Source organism: Borostomias antarcticus (assembly GCF_949987555.1).
Source record: "Borostomias antarcticus genome assembly, contig: scaffold_132, whole genome shotgun sequence".
Taxonomy (NCBI): Eukaryota; Metazoa; Chordata; class Actinopteri; order Stomiiformes; family Stomiidae; genus Borostomias; species Borostomias antarcticus.
The window spans coordinates 200,830-220,403 of record NW_028175733.1 but is presented as its reverse complement, the minus strand read 5'-3'; the positions used below and the strand labels follow the sequence as shown (position 1 = coordinate 220,403).

At 44.4% G+C, this 19,574-nt stretch overlaps 1 protein-coding gene across 1 annotated transcript in view; it reads right to left on the bottom strand.

Annotated features, from left to right (window-relative positions):
- Positions 1-19,574, bottom strand: part of LOC311329244 (inhibitor of growth protein 4-like) — a 30,703-nt gene that overhangs the window by 6,022 nt on the left and 5,107 nt on the right. The window lies entirely within an intron of this gene.

Sequence of the window (19,574 nt, the reverse complement as noted above, 5' to 3'; positions counted from 1 at the left end):
CTAGATGGGTTCGTTTGGGCAAATCTGAACACAGCAATCGCACTCGGTACCAAATCAACTGGACCGAGACCGCCTAGAGGGGGATCTCAGCACACTTGCAATCACCCCATGAAGCAGTTTGTTTGCAGTGAGAATGCAACCTCTCTGACAAACCTATACAAACGTGCCCCGCTCACGTTTTTTTGTGGCCGATACCGATCACCGATCATCTATGAGTCATATCTGCCCTGATGCACTGCCCATACCGATCATCTATGAGTCATATCTGCCCTGATGCACTGCCCATACCGATCATCTATGAGTCATATCTGCCCTGATGCACTGCCCATACCGATCATCTATGAGTCATATCTGCCCTGATGCACTGCCCATACCGATCGTGTTTTGTTTTGTTATAGCAGCTGGTATAGCAGTTTAAATAGTGATCCTATTGATCCGTGATCCGTATGGAGTGCCCCCACGGTTTGGCATGTATGTGGACCGCAGATTAATTGTAAAAATTTGTAATAATCCCCTAAAATCTCAAGGCCGCAGTGTTAAGATAGGCAGATGCGTGTAGTGTGTTTTACTCTGAAGTGCAACGATTTGTTGATTATACAAAAATCTCATGTGTTCAACGTGAAGGGGCATGTTGCATTACAATTTTTATCTTATCTATACATCTATTTTTGTTCACTGCAAACTACCTTTCAGACCAGGGGTGGCCAACCAGTCAGAGACTAAGAGCCACAAAAATTACTGTGGTACCACCCAGAGCCACACCATATATACCAGCGTTTCTCAACCTTTTTTTCAGTCACTGCACCCTTCATAAGTAGGCCTACTTAAAATCCCAAGGCACCCCAGTCTAAAATAAGAAACACTTTATTGTCCATTAAATATACATTTAAAGTTAATTTATTTAAAATTAATACATACAACAAGATATTTTCTGACATAATATATTTTGGACTGGGATGGGTTACGCTGGGCTGGACTGGGCTGGGCTGGACTGGGCTGGACTGGGCTGGACTGGGCTGGAGATTTGAGGCTTTGAAATGTCCCAATGATGTCTGGCATATCAGACAGAATGGCTTACCATTACGTTCTATGAAGAAAAATTGACTCTCCCACTCGGGTAAAAAATGTCATGTGTTCGTCTTAATATTTTCTTTTCGCTGCGCATTTCTTTCCAGCCATTCTTTGGTTGTGTACAGTAGCCTAGGGTACGTTAGCTTTTGTCGTAAAAGAGAATGACCCACGCAAAGCAAATTATTTCGTTTAAAATTATTTTGTTACCAAAGTGATTTGCTTCCTATATGATTGGTTTGAAGTGGTTCTCACGCGACTTCCTCGCGACCTAGCGAAACGAATCATGATTTTATGACAAATCTGAAATAAACTAAAATGGGCAGTAAGAAATGCACAGCGAAACTAGAGAGAGAGAGAAACGTTCTTAAGGAATGAATGAATTTATATTTTTAATGAAAGGATGGAAGAGCCACAAGCCAACTTTTTTTTAATCAATGAATGGAGGAGCCGCACATTGACGGGCAAAGAGCCGCATGCGAGCCGCGGGTTGGCCACCCCTGTTTCAGACCGTTTGCCATGTTTGCAAATGTGTGCTGCCTCAGCGTGCATGCGAGAGAACGGAGCAACACACACACGCGCTGGGGACAGACAAGAGAGACACACACACACGCGCTGGGGAGAGACAAGAGAGACACACACACACGCGCTGGGGACAGACAAGAGAGACACACACACACGCGCTGGGGACAGACTAGAGAGACACACACACACGCGCTGGGGACAGACAAGAGAGACACACACACACGCGCTGGGGACAGACAAGAGAGACACACACACACGCGCTGGGGACAGACAAGAGAGACACACGCGCTGGGGACAGACAAGAGAGACACACACACGCGCTGGGGACAGACAAGAGAGACACACACACGCGCTGGGGACAGACAAGAGAGACACACACACGCTGGGGACAGACGAGAGACACTGTAGTGATTTAATTTGATTTAGCTCCCCTGCATTTGAATCATGTCATGATATTGTAATCATAATCATCCTATGGTATACATTGTACTACATAACCAGAACTTTAAAGGCTAACCTGCTCATGAGGGATATTAGATGAAACCAACAATAAAACTGCCCAATAGTAGTATAAAAAGTCACCACCAGGTGTAGCCACTGGGAACGGATCTGTAGAAAATGGAGTTTCCCTGATAAGTCAGCAGTTTTAAGAAGTGCTTGGCCAGCAGCATTAAGGTGGGAAGAATAAATGTGCGCCCGGCCTGAGCATTCAAAATATCCCAATGTCTTCCTGTTAGATTCCCAGTCTTCCCCTCTTCTCCTCCCAAAGTTGCCAAAAGATTTAATGCTGACACTGCAGTCTTATGTACAGAAGCAGTTTTCAGGTGCCCATATACCCAGAGGGGATTCCCGGACGGGAATCTGATGGGGGGGGGGCACGGATGTAGGACATATTTGGACATAAGTTATTGCTGAGCCAGCAAATTAGACACCATTTGATTGGTGGCAAAGTAAGTGATGTATGGAAAATGGGATGTGGTCAAGGGGGGGGGGAGTGGTGATAAGACTATAAAAGTCAATAACACAAAGGACAAGGTGTCTTTCCCGGGGAAGCTCCGACTTTTCTGCTGTTTTTTCTGAAGAGCAATAAAGTCAAATCGCATGTGGACTCTTGGTGCCTCAAGTTGTTTTTCTTCTCGGACTCTGAAGTTATTTTGGAACTCTGAAACCAATCTGGACTTAGATTTATTTCTTGGAATTTGACCTAAGACATAGTAAATTATTTTACACGACAATTGGCGAGCCAGCCAGGAGGAGGAGGCAACCGCTACCATACGCCAGGAAACGGACCTGTCCGCGTCAGACACACAGGGCCCTAAATTACAAGGTAAGCAGAGCCATTTATAAAGTCTGCTAATTCATTTTAACGTGTGTTTGACGTGGTCAAGATCCGCCCGGGCTGCAGGTAATTAAAACGCCCCTCTTCAAAGAATCTAGAATAAATCTTACTTTAAATCGTGTTTATCAGATTTGGTCCATTTAAAACATCAAAGGCACCGAGCATCCTATGCGATCGTTTCTCATAAATGTCCTATGTGTTGCTTTATGTGCTTTATATGTGTGTACCGAGAATCCTATGCGATCGTTTGTCATAAATGTCGTATGTGTTGCTTTATATGTGTGTACCGAGAATCCTATGCGATCGTTTGTCATAAATGTCGTATGTGTTACTTTATGTGCTCTATATGTGTGAGCGGAAAGTGTGAATGAATAGCAGTTGGCTTGTTGCATGACTAGCTCAGCCATGCACAGGCTATAGTTCAGTTGGCTTTTTGCATGACTAGCTCAGCCATGCACAGGCTAATAATTCTTGAGTACCGTAACACCAGTGTTGAGAAATGTATAGTTGGCTTGTTGCATGACTAGCTCAGCCATGCACAGGCTATAGTTCAGTTGGCTTGTTGCATGACTAGCTCAGCCATGCACAGGCTAATAATTCTTGAGTACCGTAACACCAGTGTTGAGAAATGTATAGTACAGCCAGAGTTATGTTGAAATAGTACAAGAAATACATTTTATATTGAATTTGTACGATTGATACTTTTGAGGAATAAATTAGCCTACTTAGGTTTAAATTCCTCCTCTGAAGTGTGGCTAAAAGCTTAAGTGTAAATAAGTTGCCTGTTCGAGCAACTGTGTGCTGGTAAATAAAAGCATAAGTGTAAATAAGTTGACCCCTAAAGCTAGAAAAGTTGCCTGTGTGAGCAACTAAGCGTTGCCGAGAGGGCAGTGCCTGTGTGAGCACCTACACGCTATAGAAAAGTTGCCTGTGTGAGCAACTAAGCGTTGCCGAGAGGGCAGTGCCTGTGTGAGCACCTACACGCTATAGAAAGGTTGCCTGAGATGTGCAACTACGCGCTGCCGAGAGGGCAGGTTGCCTGTTTGAGCAACTGCGCGCTGCAGAGAGGGCAATTTTTGACCCCTAAGTTAGAAAAGTTGCCTGTGTGAGTAACTAAGCGTTGCCAAAAGGGCATAGTGCCTGTGTGAGCACTTACGCGCTGCCGAGAGGGCAATAAATCTGATCAGAGAAGAATTTGTAAATAAGTGTAAATAAGCATGCCGGCGGAGTAAATAATATGAGAGTCGCGACGTGTTGTGAGAATAGAATAATTTGGGGTTGTGGGTTGTTTTTCTTTTCCTAAAAAAACTAGAGTGTAGCGAGTGGTTCTATGATTTAAAACCGTATGTAGTTTATAAATAAGTGTTACTATTGAGTTCAGAATAACGAGGCCGTAATTTACGATTGTAAGGGCCCAACAGACGAAAAACTGGGATTTTTAAGTAAAAGCTCTCGCGGATCGATTTACGATCGTAAGGGCCCAACAGGCTTTCATGTATCGGGAGCCCATAAATTTAAGCGGATAAGAAAATACAGTGAAGTGAGGATCACGGCCCACGTGGGTCCCAGCCATCATGAAATAAATTCACAAAGTAGAAAAAGGAATAGCGGCCATGACAGAATGGACTAAAAAAAAAAAAAAAAAAAAAAAAAAAGCAACAGGCACCATAAGCAAAAACAAGCCGTTGAGCGTATATAATACTGGAGAGCAGGCACTTTATTTGCATCGTCGCAGTGGTTTGGTCTCTGGTTATTCTGTTGCTGTAAATGAAAGTTCTTTGATTTGTTTAATCTCTCTCTGTCCCAGTCCTCATCACATAAAGCGAGTTCAGTCCACAAGCCACACATACACACACACCCGCACGCACGTACAGTAAATCACCACACACACACACACACACACACGCTTAAACCAGACACACATTCCACAACACACACACACCTACACAGCAAGCACTCCCACACACACACGCACACCACACTCACTCATACAACACAGAGCATACATCACACACGCACACACTCAATACAAACACACATTCACTCTCATACACTCACCCTACACGCCCTCTCACACACTCACACCACACACACACACATACACACACCCTATACGCTAAAATCACCCCACACACACACGCACCCTCCTACGAGCACGCCACACACACATACATACACACACCCTATACGCTAAACTCACCCCACACACACACGCAGCCTCTTACGAACACACACACACACACCACACTCACACACTTACTCATACAACACAGAGCATACATCACACACGCATACCCGCACACACGCACACACTCAATACAAACACACATTCACACACACGCACCCTCCCTCTCACACTCACCCTACACGCCCTCTCACACACTGACACCACACACAAACATTCTTACAAGCACACACACACACACACATGTACCCTCTTACAAGCACACACACACACACACATGTACCCTCTTACAAGCACACACATACACACGCACACGTACACAATACAGGGCAAGGCAAGTTTATTTATATAGCACATTTCAGCCACAAGGTGCTTTACATAAGACATTAAAAATATTATACAGAGAAACATAACTTCTCTTAGAAAGCAGTGGCAAAAAGAAAAGACAGACACACATTCACAATATAATCACACACACACACACACACACACACACTCGTGCCTGGTATGAGAGGGGTAGAGACGAGATTTTTCAGTAGAATAAAATAATTTTATGTTTTGTTTTTGCCTCATGCTTGATTTTAGGTGATAAAGACCAGGATAGACTACCGTGCCAAGTAGCCTAGATGAAAGAGCGTTCGCTACACGGTTGATTTTTAAATTTCGAAATTGTCTACTGTATAAGAAAACTATCACTGACTAACAATTTCTTTGCACTTCTCCTCAGATGCAACCTGGTGTCTGTTCTGAAGTGTCCTCTGGCCAGAGCATTTCTTATTTTGGGATATATAGTTTTCTTCCTATTTCAAAGTTTACCAGTGTGGTTTTGAGGTTATTACCCTTTCAAAAGAATCCATTACAATTTGATGTCAGAACAAGGAATGCTGGTCCGGGCGAGGGGCGGCGAGACGCGCGGCACCGTCAGACTGATCACCCCGCTAATTAAGCGGCTTTCAACACTCACCGGATTCACAGAGGCTGAGTAACGAGAGGGACGGCCCGGTGCTCCAGTCCTCCGCCCCACCCAGCATTTCAATAGAAACAAGTATTAAAAAATATATATAAAATGCACCAAGAAAATAATTGAACATTTGTTTTATTGTTTGTTTGTTTTATTGTTTGTTCTACTGTTTGTTAAACTGTTGGGGTTTAATATTTTGGGTCTTTAGTATAGTAGGCTACCTTAGAGGCACTAGTGTCTACAAGCCTACTGTAAACTAACTAACTAACTAACTAACTAAACTAACTAAACCAAAAATAATAATAAAACTGCGCAGTATAGGAACTTCAACGTGGTTGTTGTAATAACCGTTTTCACAGGGAAAGCGAGGTACTGAATATTAGTCTGTTTTTGTTTTGTTTTGTCAGAACTGACATGTTCTATGTGAAACATACTTTTATTATGAAATAGTTACTCTAGTCGGTTCAAGTCATGTGACACGTGATCAGGAAATGTGTGGGCATTTCATGATGAATCATGCGTCTTGCAGCTCCAGTCTTTATCTTGTGTTGTAAGTCCTGACATTAGTCTACTCAAGTTTCTCTGTGTTGTTGCAAAACGTTTGTGAGAATGTTATCAATATGAAAGACTCAAGCGACTTCTATAGTTAGAGTCATCCACACTATTTTGTTGGGATAAGAACAAATTATGAAGTAGAATAAATGAGAGATGAATGGATATTTCCACGCGGGGGGATTGAAGCGATTTACATATGTTAAATAACATGAGAAGCATTCAATTCTGTGTAAGGAAACTATTTTCCTGTATTGTCTTTGTACTGTTTCTGATTCCAGAAAAGGAGATCAAAATGGTCAACTGTACTCCGACCACCGACACGGCACATCGAGGACAGAATAAGAACTAGTTGATTTATAAGCTGATCAAGTGTAGGACTTCCTTGTGTTGAATTATCTGCTTGTTTGTTTTAGTTTTTATTATTTAGGGGCCAAGCACGAAGGTGCGAGGCACCTATTGTAATTGTTAGTGTTATTATTATTCATCTGCCATAGGAGCCTATGGCTGGCCCCATAGCCGATTGGTAACCTTTTATGAAACTTTGCACGATGGTAGAGGCTTAGGGCCTGAAGCCGTGAAGCAAGTCTCACATGGATTGGCCAAAAAGGGGCTAAAATGTAAACTTTGAACAGCCATAACTCATCCCTCTTTGAGCTAGAGGCATGACACTTTAAACACATTTGAGTCTAATTATGGTGAACAAATTTGCCTCAAGAACCCGTAACTTCCCGTTATGTAGATTTCTGTCATTTTTAATTTATTGTAAAACTCTTAAAATCTATCTCCTCCTAGGTAGTTTTATCAATCTACATGAATCTCAGTAGATGTAATCTTGCATTGAATATCTACAATTCCATCTTGGCAAAAGTTGGAAAATTTGAATTGAACAGCCACTATGAGGCAATGAAAATTGCAGAGGGCGCTAGAGAGCTCACTTCCTGTTTAGACCTAACCGCCAGGCCAATTTTTCCAATTCCTGGTACAATAGTACCAGAGCATATCTTAAGGCAAGTTGGAGAAATGTGACACAGATTGGCCACAGGGGGGGCGCTACAACAAGCCAAAATGCTTAAAAATGGCTGAAACACAATTGATTGCTGTGGCGCCCCTTGTGGCTAGATGGGGTTCATATTGCTTGTTTGTTAATTGTCAATTGATACAATTGCAACCCCCCACAACAGTTATTATCAGCTATGGCCTACATACTTCCACCCAGGAAAAGAGTTAGTAGCCTATTAGCCTACACACTTCCACCTATGGAGAGGGTAGTAGCCTACATTCTACCCACTTCATCAATGGATAAGCTAGTAACCTTAAGCCTGGGAAGAGGGGAGTGGTCTATAACTTACACACTTCAACCAGGGAGAGGGTAGTAGCCTTTAGCCTAAACAATTCATCCTGAGAGAGCGCAGTAGCACATAGACTACATAGCCTAAACACACCAAGTGTAGGGGGGCATTCTTCTGAGAAATGTGAGGTTTAGAGAGAAACAAGAGTTGTGAGTGTTGTTCACAGATAGCTGAATTATCAAGCTATCCCCACACTGAGACTTGATGGTAAATGTGTGACTTCCAGGCAGGTGGAAGGCCTGGAGAATGACCATGTGGCCTGTAGACATGTAGACAAATAGGTCCTAAAAGATATGTCCCAAAATATAATTAATGTAATGAGATGCTTGAAAGGACCTGACACTCGTTTGACGCCTTCAGATGAATTGAATGTGATTGCAGTTGTATGATGATGATGATGATGATGATGATCATGATGATGATGATGCTGTTGCATGAATTTAACCTGATTTCCCTGGTCAGAAGACAGACACTCATATGTGACAGCGGCTGGTGATTTGGTCCGCAACTCGGCAAACCCCGAAATGCGCTAGAGGGCAAAATAACTAAAAAAACGTTTTTTTTCGTTTTTTGTTTTTTGGTGTATTACCAAAGTTGAAGTTGTGAAGAACCTACTTACTATAACAGACAACAGTTTTAGGTTCACGAAATACGTTTAATTAGTCTGCAAACTAAGCTCGTTTTTAGCTGATTTCGAGCCGGGCTTGGGGGCGGGCAGATCGATTAGCATGATTTGTTTTCATTGGCTATTGCTTCCGGGTTCTCCGCCCCCCACCCTGCCCATAAGAACTGCACGTGGTGTTTGTTTACATTCAGTTCCACGTTTAACCATGGATGCTACTGCTTTTGCGAAAGCTCTGAACAAAGATCTGCTCAACGCCGCTCGACGATTCGACAATGGAGAACTTATGGATTCGTACCTAAAGGACTACATGGATGTTGACGATGGTACAAACTCGGAATGTGGTAGTGAAGAAGAGGACAATGCTTCTGATCTCGAGCTGGAAGTCGACGAAGATGGAGAAGAGGGGGATGGCATCCAGGACATGGAAAGAGTTTTACGAGCAATCGATATTGTTACCGTGAACATCGACTGTGAAACAGAAGAAATGGACAGGATCAAAAACTTTGATTGCAAGTGCCAAGTGAGACGAAAGGAGAATTCTGCTGTGGCTCCTACCTCTTGCCTTCGCAAAGTGAACCCTGAATTGGTTTACCGGTCGAGACTGAACATGGCAGCTAGAACTCCAGGAGAGCAGGACTCGTTCGTACACGCAGTTTTGTACGTGTTGAACTGTGATACAGAGCTGACTGTTTCAACAAAGCAAGTTGCTACCAAGCGAAAGTTGCGGCGAACGACGTACCAGATTCACACGACGGTTGTCTGCCGCCAAGCTTTCTGCTTTTCTATAGGGTAAGCTATCTTTATACTACCTGTGCTGTTTACATTTACGTTAGTCGTTTAGCAGTAGCTCATTTCTAAACAAGTGACTGAGTCTAGCTAGCATAACAAATCTAGCACTAACTAACAAAGGCTAGCTAGCTAACGTTAGCTAACATGCTAGTTAGCTGAGCTGTCCCTTCGTTCCTAAACTACCCAGCGAGGCAGCTAATATCTAGCTAGCTAACGTTAGCTAACATGCTAGTTAGCTGAGCTAGCCCCGTGTTCCTAAACTACCCAGCGAGGCAGCTAATATCTAGCTAGCTAACGTTAGCTAACATGCTAGTTAGCTGAGCTAGCCCCGTGTTCCTAAACTACCCAGCGAGGCAGCTAATATCTAGCTAGCTAACGTTAGCTAACATGCTAGTTAGCTGAGCTAGCCCCGTGTTCCTAAACTACCCAGCGAGGCAGCTAATATCTAGCTAGCTAACGTTAGCTAACATGCTAGTTAGCTGAGCTAGCCCCGTGTTCCTAAACTACCCAGCGAGGCAGCTAATATCTAGCTAGCTAACGTTAGCTAACATGCTAGTTAGCTGAGCTAGCCCCGTGTTCCTAAACTACCCAGCGAGGCAGCTAATATCTAGCTAGCTAACGTTAGCTAACATGCTAGTTAGCTGAGCTAGCCCCGTGTTCCTAAACTACCCAGCGAGGCAGCTAATATCTAGCTAGCTAGGTAGCTATTACAGAGAGAAACAGAATGAGAGAGCATGAGAGGTATGTTAGTCTGACACCTTGTTTTTTGTTTTGGTTACAGCATGAGCAAGAACAAGCTCCAGGCCATAGCCCAAGACTACCAGGAGAATGGTGGACAAGTGCGAGAAAGGAAGAAGGGTCCACGTACAAACCGCTACTTCCTTAAGAAAGAGGACATCGAACGAGTTGTGACGTTCATCGGCAACTACGCTGAAGACCATGCCATTGTCTTGCCTGGCAGACACCCTGGTCACAGGGATTTAACTGCAAAGTTGCTGCCATCCAATGTCTCCAAAGCTACAGTGTGGCGGCTCTACAAAGATGCTGTGGAAAAGCTTGGTATGTAAAAGTTGGATACATACATACTTTGACATCCTATGGTTAAAAACATACATATTTAATTCAATAATATCATACAAATAAAATATTATTTATTTTCAGAACACCGTGTTGTGGCTCTGGACACCTTCAGACGGCTGTGGAAGTCATTGCTCCCTCACATAGCAAGCACCAAACCCCGGACAGATCTCTGCTGGCTGTGTCAGAGCAACAACTATCAAGTTTACCGAAGTGCCAACCTGCCTGACAACGTGAAATCAGCCAAGCTGAAGAAGCAGGAGCAGCATCTCAACCTTGTTCTACAGGAGCGGTCACTCTACAATGACATGAAAGCTGCATGTGCCAAGACCTGTGAGGATTTGCAGCTCTCCCTTGGCCCCTCCACACCAGGCAGCAAGAAGATCACTATGCACTACAGCTTTGATTTTGCACAACAGGTGAGAATACGTTCATCCTATGATGAGTGTGTTGTGATGTGATGTGGTATGGTTAGGGTTACATGTGTGTTTTTGATTTTCAATGCATCTCATCTTTTCCTTTTCTTCCTATTTTTTCCTTTGTCTCTTAGGTTCACTTCCCTTCTGACCCTTTTCAGCCAGGACCCATGTACTTCTTGACTCCTCGTAAGTGTGGCATTTTTGGTGTCTGCTGTGAGGGAATACCGAAGCAAGTGAACTACCTGATCGACGAAGGGATGGCCTCAAGCAAGGGCAGCAATGCAGTCATCAACTACGTGCATCATTTCTTCAACAACTATGGAGTTGGAGAAACACATGTGGACCTTCATTGCGACAACTGCCGTGGACAAAACAAGAACAATTTTGTGCTGTGGTACTGTGCTTGGCGGACCATGCACAAGCTTCACCTGCAGCTGGACGTCCACTTCCTGATTGCAGGCCACACCAAGTTTGGCCCTGACTGGTGCTTCGGCCTGGTCAAGCAGAGCTTCAGGAAGACCAGAGTGGACACTCTGTCTGCCATTGCTGGAGTCGTCAGGGACAGCTCTCCTGTGAAGCACGTCAACATCCCCCAGCTTGTTGGACTGGAAGACGGCACCGTGCTTGTTGAATGCTACAACTGGCAAGAGCATCTGAAACCCTACTTCCGGGCACTCCCACAGATTTCGAGTTACCAGCACTTCAGGTAATTATCATGCATTAGCTAGTCTATTTAATCAACACTTTCTGGTACTATTTTATGTATATGGAGTGCCAGTACTGTGGGCAATAGTTTAATGTACTTTCTTCCTTCTATTCTATTGCAGTTTTGATGCAGAGAGACCTGGCATGGTTGTGGCCAGAGAACACCGTGATGCACCAGCAGTTGAGTTTCAGCTGCTGCGCAAGCCTGATGTCCTGCCCCCCAGAGAAGGTCTTCCTGTGCAAGCCCCACCCGGACTGGACATGGCCAGACAGACATATCTCTTTAACAAGATCAGAGAGTTCTGTTCTGATGAGGGACGAGACATCACATGTCCCCCGCCAAACTCCACAGCAGCTCAGAACAAGACTGTCCGCTTGTAGATTCACTGCAGATCATCAGGATGGACAGCACTGCAGGAGAAAGGCCACAGCCTTTTCCTGTTTGTATACTGAAGCATTGCGTGTTCTCTTGCACAGACTTGCGCACACTTGCACAGACTGCATTGTTCGAATATTGAATACTGAGCCGAGTACTGTTATTACCTTGAGTATTGAGCTGGGGACTGTTATTACTTTGTTGTACACTTGATCACAATGAACACTATGCACCTTGTTATTACTTTGCTGTGCACTTGATCACAATGAACACTATGCACCTTGTTATTACTTTGTTGTGCACTTGATCACATTGAACACTATGCACCTTATTACTTTGTTGTGCACTTGATCACAATGAACACTATGCACCTCGTCTATACAACTGACTGTACACTTTAACACTTAGACTGTTGCCTTTTTTTGTACACTTTACTACTTATGCTTGTAATGTATATCATGTATTTGACAATAAAGAATGTTAAATTTGAACTTCATCTTATATTGTTCTTAACTGCATTCACAACACAAGATTAATACTGACTCAAAGAGTGTGGGGTAATCAGTGAGAGAGCACCCCACTCTCAGGTAATACCCCAAGTTGACAGCCACTCTGACAGATAATGACAGATCGTCCAGTGGGGGAGTGGCTGGGGGTGCGGTTACCAGGCTATTGTTCACGCCCATTACCTGGCAGTCAGAGGTGTGAAATGTTGGAGAACTTTGGAGGGCGATTTCTCAGCTAAGTTGATTTGGCAGTACTAGCATTCAAATAAGCATATCTTCTTCAAATATGTTCAGATTTCAATGTATGAGACCTCATTTGAAAGCTTACAATCTGCACTTTCATAATCTGTAAAAAACTGAAAAATGAAAATGCCTAGTTGAGGACCAAATCACCAGCGGCGGTCACATATGCATAGCTCCAATGTGGCTATGCCATGTTTCGTTTGTTGGCTTTGATGCGTGAGTCGCGCTTAGCCCCGTTATTGCTGCTTGTAGCTATATTTTCTATTTGTTTTTATGTGCCTATGAACTATCTGGGGACATGGTCCTGGGTTCATAGATTGTGATGGTGCGCGGGTGAATTTACATACAGTGCACAATTTCAGCATATAAATTGTTTGTTTACTCTGTTCTGCACCACCACTCTCTGTTTCTTACAGTAAAGTTAATTGGGCCATAAACTCCCAAAATTGAGAGCAAAATTGACCATTGAGGAGAGGGAGGCAAAGCGAGCCTTATAAAGTTATAACACACAATTTTGAGAGAGAAAGCAATAAGCACGAGCGAAAAATAAATAAATAAATAAACAGGGAATAACTAAGAGAGTAGATAAGGAGGAAGACGAAGATGTTTGGGAAGTGGAAAGAGCAGGCAAGAACTAGGCAAGGTAAGCAGCAGTGGGAAAAAGAAAACGGGGATGGGGTGCACTTTCTCTCATCCGCAGATGCCAGCCTGCAGTGCCCTTTCCCGCCTACTGCCGTGCCACAAGACCGGTCCAAGGCCAGCTACCCTCCACCAGTGCAGCAGGACGCCACCCTACCACCACCATACCACACCCACAGCACACATCCACACCAGTGAGGAAACGGAGCAGGAGGGTCAGGAGCGCAACTCCAACAGATCCAGTCACAGACCTTCCACTGGCCAGACAGGGGGGCCCCAGCGTGGTGTGCCAAAACCAGAAAAGCAGCGTGCAACCGCACGTCATCAAATGCTGGCATTGTCACCAGTGGGGTCAGCCCAAGATGTCACAAAGGTGACCCATGGAGGGGCTACATCAGACATTGTTGAACAGATACGAACATTCTTGGCTGAAAATCTGACGCCCAGACGAGCGGCCATACAGACAGAGACTGAGAATTACAGCAGCCACGGGAGTAGTGTGACAGTGACGCCTCAACCCTCCACAGCTCAAACCAGGAGGGGGACAGCCTACCAGCCCACTGAATCAATCCAGGCTGGACGGTTTCCAAATGATAGAGGTGCCGAACGTGTACGGAGATCCTACACAGCAGCAGAAATCATGAAGCGAGCACAGACACTGCCCAACCGGCAGGAGTGTGGGGGAAAGTTTGTTGGAGCGTTCCACGACCGATATAGATAGATAGATACTTTATGAATCCCCTTGGGGAAATCCAATGTATCTAATAGCTCACGGCACAACATAACATGGAACGACACAGCAATAGTATTAACAGAACAAGAGAGAGACAGCAGAACCAGAGCGGAGACATCTTCAAGACAAAACAATGAGGGCCAGGAAGACCCCATAAAACTCTCTGTGTGCACTATGTGGTAAATTTGGACACTGGAAGAATGAATGCCCGGAGAACTTTGAGGGAGGCCAGGAGCAGCGCCATCGCTACTGACCAGCGAACAACCCAAATGCAAAGATGTGGCACCCGGCAAGCAGACGCAAGGCGATGGGGGTGAGTTTGTTCCATTTTCCCCTGATACACAAGTATTAGTGCAGAATAGAATCACTGATTTAGAAGCATTGCTTACACCACTCACAGGGTGCGAATTCCGAGATACACCACAACTAATAAGCTCGTTACCGGGAGTAAACTTAAGTGTAAATGGTGAAATGGTGTCATTTTTAGTGGACACAGGAGCGGGCATCATAACTCATTAACAAAGAAAGTAGAAAGTAGCATCCTAAAATGAGTGGCAAACTAGAAACCTAAGCGGAGACAGTTTCATGTTTGCTAGTGTAGGTTCAAATAACCTGGTGGAGAGGGAATTAATTTAGGCATTTGAGCGTCACATTATACCGACCCCAGTGGGCCTGGTACTGAAAAGTTAAAGACTTAAAAACTGTCCACGAGTCAGAGAGGGCCTAGAGAAAAACAGCCACTGTATGTATATTAATGGTTGATCACTTCTCCTACCACTGATTTGCTCTCTCATGCACGCACAAGCGTAGAGGAGACAGACACTGAGCTTATGTTATAAGGTGCACTGGCTCATGTGCACGAGGGAAGGGATAGCAGATTTGAGGAAAGGTGGGAGGAGGAGCAGGTGGAGACAGCGTTAGGTTTGAGCTACTTTTCGGCATGGAGCCAATTGTGCCGCTTCTGTTAAATTGACTGAAACCCAGAAGGGTCTATTTAACATGCCTGATTCTTCTCCTCATGTGTCTCTAGTGAAGCGCCAAAGGATCAATGGTGCGATTTGGGGCCATGGATACGAGGGTGTCATGTGATACCAGACGATTGGTGGTGCAACTCATCAATCCTCCCCCATGTACAAATGTTCAAGCGAGTGAGGAGTGACTGCCTGTTTAAAGAATGGTGTGAAGTTACCTTTGACGCGGCTAAGAGCGTCTGTTTTGTTGTCAAATGTAACGAAGGGATTTGTCAGATTGTACACAGAACTGGGAGATGAGGAGCGTCTTGCTACCCTCCCAGATCTGTGAACAACAGGGAAATATGATGTGGGGTTTAGTGAATTTGGCCCCACCGGTTGTTGTTTCACCCAGGTGGAAGTATCGCCCTTGTCTGAAACAATACCCGGTCAAGCCTGAAGCGTGGAGGGCAATTAGGCCTGTGTTTAAAGCTTTGCTTAAGAAAGGAGTAATCAGTGAGTTACCCATGGGCAACCAGGTGCGCACACCTATCTTTCAGGTAAAGAAGGTGCGGGGCCTGGAGAACTGACAGAGTGGAGAGTTAAAAATGCTAAATGGTTCACAATTGTAGACCTCTCGAATGCATTAGTTTCCATTGTAGTCCACGAGGACAGTCAATTCTGGTTTGCAATTAGGGATGCGCATGGTATTGACCATTGCGCCAGGGGGGAGGTGAAACAGTATATGGCGGGTACAGTAGAGATTTTTTTCTTGTTTAAAATCGTAATGAAAATAAATGTGTTAGTGAGAGGTATTATTAAGTCACCACAATTATATTAGGTCCAGCACCAATGTGCATGACAAAAAGGAAAAAAGGACAAATCAATAGGCCTATTGCCTAGGCCAGAAGACTAACAAGCACAAATGTAGGCCCAACAATTCATTGGGCCTCCGAATCTTTAATATTATAGTATTTCGCTGTATGCTATTCAATGGTTAGCAGCACGGCACATTGCCACTAAAGTGTGCTTATATTAATTAAAATAGCCGAATAATTTGTTTGAGTCAAGACGTGACAGAAATATGTGCAACAATAGCGTATGACTAAATTCCAAGACTCAAGCGTGTTGTAGAAACTTGAGAATCCTGTTTTTGACTAGTCATGTTATCAGTTATAAAATCACTGTCTAATCGTCAATGAAAGTAGTCGCTGCGCACATCCCTAACCCACGCCAGGACCAGATCCTAGGTCAGTGCCAAATAATTCTATAGTTCTGATAATGGACGACACTTTGGGGGAATCAGGGTCAGAGTAGCATTCAGAATGCTAGGAATCAAGCAGAGATTTGGGTGCACAGTCAGGTAAGTGTAGAACGAGCAGATGGTAGGCTACTCTAAAAGCTATTTTTCTTCTGCCATGTAGTGAGAATAAAAAATAAAAATAAAAAGTCAATAGACTAAATTTCCGCAGTATTCATTCTTTCCGTAGCCTACCAGCTGGGTTTTTCTATCTCTCTACTCTGACCGTTTGGAAATTGTGTTTTGACAGGTATAATGCATAAAAGAATAACATAGAACAGCCGAGAATAGCAGAAGATATTCAAATCAAACAGCATATCCGAACAAAATAAAATATAGATAGAGCGGATGTAGTGGTTGAAAGAAAGTCAACGTCTGACATTTGGCATTGTTTCGGCTACCGAAAGGCTGATGTAGTAAAAGCCTGGCGACAGCACAGGTAGCAATTAGCAAGATTAAAGAAGATGACTAAAACCAATCGGAAGCGTCCCACGCCGGGTTTTACATATCGCAAAATTTATTGAAAAAAGTGTATAGCGGCAATGTATGTTTCTGTCAATATCGTGCAGCCATAGTAAAAAGCCTCTAATATCCCTATCAGGTTCAACGAGTGTACCCCTACCATCTGCCTCCTACCGCAACCGATGGGCAGCAGGTAATATAGAATACCCCTATCCACAATTAGCGTCCAACTCATGGGGAATCAGCAGTCCTGGCAACCCATAGGGCCCCTAGGCAAGGCCAGTTCCCCACAGGTCAGGATGACTCTCAGGAGGGTCACGCACGGGTCTAGAGTGTTAGATGAGATGCCCCATGTAGAAATAGAGCAGTGTATTCCCTGGGCCTACTTCATAACCCCCCACAGGTCGTGTAGCCTGGGAGGAAGATGCAGCTGCCCCAGGACCACCAACCGATCCTCCGGCCTACCAGATGCGCCAAGTGACATCTTGGCCAACCAATCCTCCAGCCTACGAGAAACTCCCGATGACACCTGGATCAGCCTTCAAGAAACACCGCGCGACACTCTGGCCATCCACTACACCAGCTAATTCACCCACCCGGTTCAAAACCCCGCAGTCTGCTCCTCGGTCATTGATGATGACTCCCGTCCCTCAAAACGAATGGTGCATGCAGGCCACGGCTAGAGTGATGGTACCCCAAAGCCCGTTTAGTCCCATCGAGGTGGGGCCGCTGGCCACACCCCCAGAGCGCTCCAGGTCACGCAACTGGTCAGAGAATAACAGCTACATTTCCTCAGAGGAGGACGTGGATCTGTCATGGTTTCCCTGCACCCCTAGCACAACAGAGCGTCTGGGTAGAATGCCGTTGGCCAGGTTCAAAAAACTTGTTGATAAGCTGCCCGCCCGTCAGGATAAATCAGATGCGCCGTCTGCGCCATGTGGGCCAGCGTCGCATCAGATATCGCCAGAATCATGCTACTCCCACAAGGAAGCCCGGCGGGAGGAGGCTCAGCACGAGGCAAATCATCGAGGGTATCAGCGGTCACATGTTCTCCCTCATCACCAAAGTGGATGCCCTTGGGGCGACTGAAAGTGACCCCTGCATAAGGGTTAATGTGGGACTATATACATATATACTCAAGCGTACCCCACAATAGTACTTCGTAAGTGATCTGAAGTAATGTATACCACTGTAGTGAGTAGACTTGGTCACCATATAGAGCGAACACTGTAACCATCAGAATATACTGTAACTAATGTTTTAGGATTAGTTTTATTTTTTATAGATGTTTTGAGACTGTCTTTTCGTACTACTGTTCCTGCACTAAAAGTGCTGTTCGGCCATAACTATTTACAAATAAGATAAACAAAAGGATGGTGGTGTGTTTATCTGGTGTTTATCCAGATATAAGTATTAGAACCTCAGTTACAAGGGCTTAGTGGTTTATAAAGTTTCTCGCAGACTGAGTTATTTTAATACACAAGGGCGTTATTATGTTGGGCAATGGTGGGGTTTTTAGGAACTCAAACCCGCGGAACATCCCCTTGTGTTAATTTACTTAAGGACAACTGGTAGAAGGTGATTGCTATAGGTGAGTAAGTAATTATCCAATTTGCCGTGTTCAGTTAATGGTGATGTGGCTTGTACTGTGTACAAGCTTGTACTGTGTACTGTGTACTTACTCTATCTGTGTGCTGTGTAAAACCATACACCTACATAAGGTCTTGTAATACAGCTGAAGATATGTAGAACAAATTTTGCCGAATTGAGCAGTATCTCTATGGTCAGGAGACTGATAAAGCATGTGTGAACTAGTTCCATCTCGATCCGTTGGGTCCTACAATGTACACAACCTGTCAGGCGTCCCGCCAAGGGGTGTGGGAGGTATCCCTGTTCAGTCTTATGATAACCTCATAAAGGATGCACTGCCTCTTTATTCACGACTGGTTTGTGTGAGCAAGGGAGGTGAATGTTGTTCAGGTCGTCCAGCCATAGAGAGCTGCGTATACGTGCGGTCTATAACCGTACCTTCATATCTATGAGTTGTTGTTTATGTTGAAATATTTAATCAGTAATATTGGAAATTTTGGGTCTGAATGTGACTAACTTTTAAAGTCACAAAGTGGGGAATGTAGTGATTTAATTTGATTTAGCTCCCCTGCATTTGAATCATGTCATGATATTGTAATCATAATCATCCTATGGTATACATTGTACTACATAACCAGAACTTTAAAGGCTAACCTGCTCATGAGGGATATTAGATGAAACCAACAATAAAACTGCCCAATAGTAGTATAAAAAGTCACCACCAGGTGTAGCCACTGGGAACGGATCTGTAGAAAATGGAGTTTCCCTGATAAGTCAGCAGTTTTAAGAAGTGCTTGGCCAGCAGCATTAAGGTGGGAAGAATAAATGTGCGCCCGGCCTGAGCATTCAAAATATCCCAATGTCTTCCTGTTAGATTCCCAGTCTTCCCCTCTTCTCCTCCCAAAGTTGCCAAAAGATTTAATGCTGACACTGCAGTCTTATGTACAGAAGCAGTTTTCAGGTGCCCATATACCCAGAGGGGATTCCCGGACGGGAATCTGATGGGGGGGGGGCACGGATGTAGGACATATTTGGACATAAGTTATTGCTGAGCCAGCAAATTAGACACCATTTGATTGGTGGCAAAGTAAGTGATGTATGGAAAATGGGATGTGGTCAAGGGGGGGGGGAGTGGTGATAAGACTATAAAAGTCAATAACACAAAGGACAAGGTGTCT